Source organism: Loxodonta africana, chromosome 16 (assembly GCF_030014295.1).
Source record: "Loxodonta africana isolate mLoxAfr1 chromosome 16, mLoxAfr1.hap2, whole genome shotgun sequence".
Taxonomy (NCBI): domain Eukaryota; kingdom Metazoa; phylum Chordata; class Mammalia; order Proboscidea; family Elephantidae; genus Loxodonta; species Loxodonta africana.
Window position 1 is genome coordinate 8,323,327 of NC_087357.1, and position 4,824 is coordinate 8,328,150.

Consider the following 4,824-nt stretch of genomic DNA (forward strand, 5'->3'; position numbering starts at 1 on the left):
ACTCCACCACCTGCAGCCATGGGGCCTCAGGGATGGTACTTAAGCCACCTGTGCGTGGCTTGGCTCATCTGTCGAAATGATGTAACATTAGCACCTGCTGACCTCATGGGGTTGTTGTGAAAATTAACTGGCAGAGTGCACATATGACAGACAGGTGTGATCCCTGGCACATATTAACCAAATCCGTTGCCATCGGGTGGACCTTATCCCTGGAAACGGTGCTGATCATCATCACTATTATTACCTGATAACAATCTTGCTGAGTCCGACTCTCCTCTGCTGTGCCCAGCACCATGGGAATGTTGCAGGCGCAGGGCAGCCTTCCATGGGCTCTGCGGATGCCACATCCTCCAATAAGGGCTGAGTTACTACACTCAGGTGCGTCCCACATGGGAAAGTACGCTTTGTCGCCCGATGTGATATATCAGGAGGTGCTCTTGAGTCGCACTGCTGAGCAGATTTTGAATACGTAGATCAGATGTCAATGTCTTCAGTAGTGCAATCATTTGGCTTAAATAAAAAAGTATGCAAACAAGGCGGGAGAGTGGTGCCATTCTTTCTGCTGCACGGGCTGCACCACCGTCCTTTTTATAATTTATTGTTTCTAAACAAATGAAACTCATTTCAATGTGACAATAAATCATCATAAATTAGGTGTGATTGATTTGAAGATGGCGAGAGTGGCTCAAAAATCATCTTTTCGCTGGCAGATCCAGGACTTCCTCCCCTCCTGTTTGTCCCTATGAGATGGCGGTGTTACACTGAACCAGGGGGCTTTCTGCATTTTCAGATACAACATTTCAGAGTGCACACCCTCTCTCTCTCTGCTAATCAAAAAGAAGCTTAAAAACTGCTAGAGCCCTGTGCATCTTTGTTTCACGTGTATGAATTCGAATACATGTAAGTTTGTGCCTGTGTCTGAAGTACAAAACAATGTGAAATTAGAGCAATATAAGGCATATATTGATAATTATCCTGCTGCAATGGTCCAAGAAAACACAAGTCAAGCTGTGAAGGTAACTAAACAGTGAATGTAGCCAGCTAAAACCGCTTCAGTGGGACTAACACTGCTTCTAGGCCTCCAAGTGGTTTGGCTTTATTTTTCATTATATATATATATTTTAAAGTAGGCTTTATTTTTTAAATCTACATGAAAATGCAAAGATAGTACAGAGACTTCCCATCTACCCCACAGCACCCAGCTTCCCTTATTATTAATATCTTATGGTTCATTTGTTACAATTAATGAGACAATGTTGATACATTATTATTAACAAAAGTCCATGCTTGATTTAGATGTCTGTAATTTTTGCCTGGTGTTCTTTTCCTGGTTTAGGACCCTACCCAAGACACCTCACCACATTTGGTTGTCATGTTTCTGTAGGCTGCTCTTGGCTGTGACAGTTTCTCAGACTTTTCTTGTTTCTGGCCCTGACAGTTTTGAGGTCTTCACATCCACTTATCGGCCTCGGGTCTGCATCTTCCTATTTCTAGCCATTTCCTCCTTGTAAAACATTAAGCCTCCCATGTTGCTAAAATGGTTTTGATGGCCTTTGAAGGAGACTTGTATTATAATGTCAGAGCTATTGTAACTAACTTGTAGTTATACCTAAAACATGTGCTGGTGCTTAATAACAGTTAGGGGCATTTGTATGCAGATTGCTTTCCTGTGATTAGATGTATTGAGATATATCGTACAACTCAATTTTCATTTTATTTAAAACTACAGTTTGCTATGATTATAAATATAATCCTTTTACTTTGAATCAATCTAGTAATTCTTGTGCATTATGGGCATAATTATATTTACCGGGTATTCATGCTCCACTCACCCTGTAAAACACAGCAACTGCCAGAAAACTAGAGCTGGAAGGAAAATTTTAGAGGGAAGAACTATTGGATTAAAATAGATAACAGGTGTTATAGATACTGAAAAAATAAGGGAATATTATAAACAACTTTCTGCCAATAAATTCAACAACTTAGATAAAATATAAAAATTTCTTCAAAGACACAAACTACCAAAGCTCACTCAAAATGAAATAAAATTTCTAGTTAGAAACCTGTCCATAAACAAATCTCCAGGTCCAGATGGTATCACTGGTGAATTCAACCAATCATTTCAAGAAGAAATGATCATCATTTTATATAGACCTTTCCGGTAAATTGTATTGAAAGTAATACTTCTCAACTGATTCTATGAAGCTAGTTATAACCTGATACCAAAACTTTCCTAAGACATTATTGGAAGAAAACTACAGACCAATATATCTCATAAACACATTTGCAAAAAATGATGTATCATGAGTAAGCAGGGTTTTTATTTCAGAAATGCAATATTGGCTTAATATTGGAAAACCAGTCAATGTAATTAACCAATTATCAGACTAAAAAAAGAAAAAAACATACCATATGATCATCTCAGATGAATTTCCAGACGAGTTGTGGAATGACATCAAGGACATCATACATGAAGAAAACAAGAGGTCATTAAAAAGACTGGAGAGAAAGAAAAGACCAAAATGAATGTCAGAAGAGACTCTGAAACTTGTTCTTGAATGTTTGAGATTTCAAAGTTAAGCTTGAGAAGACAAAGTATTATAATGACATATGCAAAGACCTGGAGCTAGAAAACCTAAAGGGAAGAACACGCTTGGCATTTCTCCAGCTGGAAGAACTGAAGATAAAATTCAAGCCTTGAGTTGCAATACTGAAGGATTCTATGCTGAAAATATTAAACGACGCAGGAAGTACCAAAAGAAGATGGAAGGAATACACAGAGTCACTGTACCAAAAAGAATTGGTCGATGTTCAACCATTTCAGGAGGTAGCAAATGATCAAGAACCGATCCTACTGAAGAAGTCCAAGCTGCACTGAAGGCATTGGCGAAAAACAAGGCTCCAGGGCATCTCCACGCCGGTCAGCTGTGCCCACAGCAAACGCCGGGCTCCACGAGCAGCCTGTCGCCACCGCCAAGGGCCCCCGGGCGTGCGGAGAGGATGTCCCGGTAACTCCTGCAGGCACCCGGTGCCCAGGGGCGAAGGATGCTCCCAAGGAGGGTCTCCGTGGCGCCTGCTGCTACTACCGATCCAGGTACCGGGCCGCAGCCGCCGACATCCCAGATTTTGCATGTGAAAAAAAAAACTACATGGAAATCTGAAATATTATCTATCACGCCTTTGTAGTACAGTGGTGCCACCTGATGAAGTAACAGTTAATTATAGATATGACCTTCCTTTGATAACACTTCCTTTGCCATCCAGCAGAGAGCGGTGTCAATTTGAAGTCAAACCACTGTTATCAACTGTTGGTTCATTCCTTCAGGAAATATAAAATGAAGATACAGGTGTCAAAACCGCAGCCACCTTCACAGAAGATGGCAACAAGATTCCAGTTATATCCTTGATGGGAATTTTGCTAATGAATGATTTTAAACTTGTCGTCAATAAAATAACCTATGATGTGCAGTGCCTGAAGCAAGAAAAGCTGAGCAGAGAGCATGCTATTGAGATGGAAACCATGATGTCTTTGGTTCACAGACTGTGTACAGCCTTACATTTTGATGAATTTCGGAAAAAGAAAGAGAACCATTTACTGAAGAAAGCCGACCACCTGAAGAAACAGCTGCAGCCCCTTAAGAGCTGAAAGCTAGCGTCGAAGGTCGCTCTGAAGCCGGAATCAGCAGACTCCCATGGACTGGATTGGCACTGCTGTCCATTCAGGGCACGGCACTGGCTTGGTTCGCTTGGTGGGTTTACTCCTGGGGCATCATGGAACCAGTTACATGCTTCATTACATTTGCAAATTCCATGGTCTCTTTTGCATACTTTCTAGTGACTAGACAGGATTATGCTTACTCAGCTGTTAGTGCTAGGCAGCTTCTTCACTTCTTCTATAAGAAATCAAAGGAAGAGCATTCTAATATGGAGCAGTACAGCCTGTTAAAGACGACCTTGGTGAGGCTTAAGAAACCCTGAAATGATTTTGCCATATTCTCTATTTTCGATTGCCAATGGAGGAACTCAATGGCAGGAATTAATCTTGCATTTTCAAATGTCACCGAATTTTTCCATGTTGGTGTTTGTTGATTTTGCATCTTAGAAACTGGAAGCTTTTGAGTCCCATAGTTTATTTCAATTCCACTGTTTTGATCTTTTTTTACTTAATAATAATAATTTTTAAAAAATGCTCCAGGAATCGACAGAACACAAATTGAGATGTTTCAACAAATGGATGCAGTGCTGGAAATGCTGACTTGTCTATGCCAAGAAGTCTGGAAGACAGCTTCCTGGCCAACTGACTAGAAGAGATACATGTTTGTACCCATTCCAAAAAAAAGGAGATTCAACAAAATGCAGAAATTATCAAACAATATCATTAATAACACAAATAAAATTTTGCTGACGATCATTCAAAAGCAGTTACAGCAGTACATTAACAGAACGCTGCCAGAAATTCAAGCCACATTCAGAAGAAGGTAGGGAACAAGGGATATCACTGATGATGTCAGATGAATCCTGGCTGAAAGCAGAGAATACTAGAAAGATGTTTACCTGTGTTCTATTGACTATGCAAAGGCATTTGACTGTGTGGGTCATGACAAATTATGGATAACATTGCAAAGAATGGGAATTTCAGACTACTTGATTGTGCTCATGAGGAACCTGTACACAGACCAAGGGGCAGACGTTCAAACAGAACAAGGGGATACTGCATAGTTTAAAGTCAGGAAAGGTGTGCATCAGGGTTGTATCCTTTCACCATACTTATTCAATCTGCATGCTGAGTAAATAATCCAAAAAGCTGGACTATATGAAGAATGC

General features: G+C 40.4%; 1 pseudogene; it reads left to right on the plus strand.

Moving 5' to 3' along the window:
• Positions 1 to 293: 293 nt before the first annotated feature.
• Positions 294 to 4,040, plus strand: LOC100664116 (calcium uniporter regulatory subunit MCUb, mitochondrial-like; annotated as a pseudogene).
• The last annotated feature ends 784 nt before the right edge of the window (positions 4,041 to 4,824 follow it).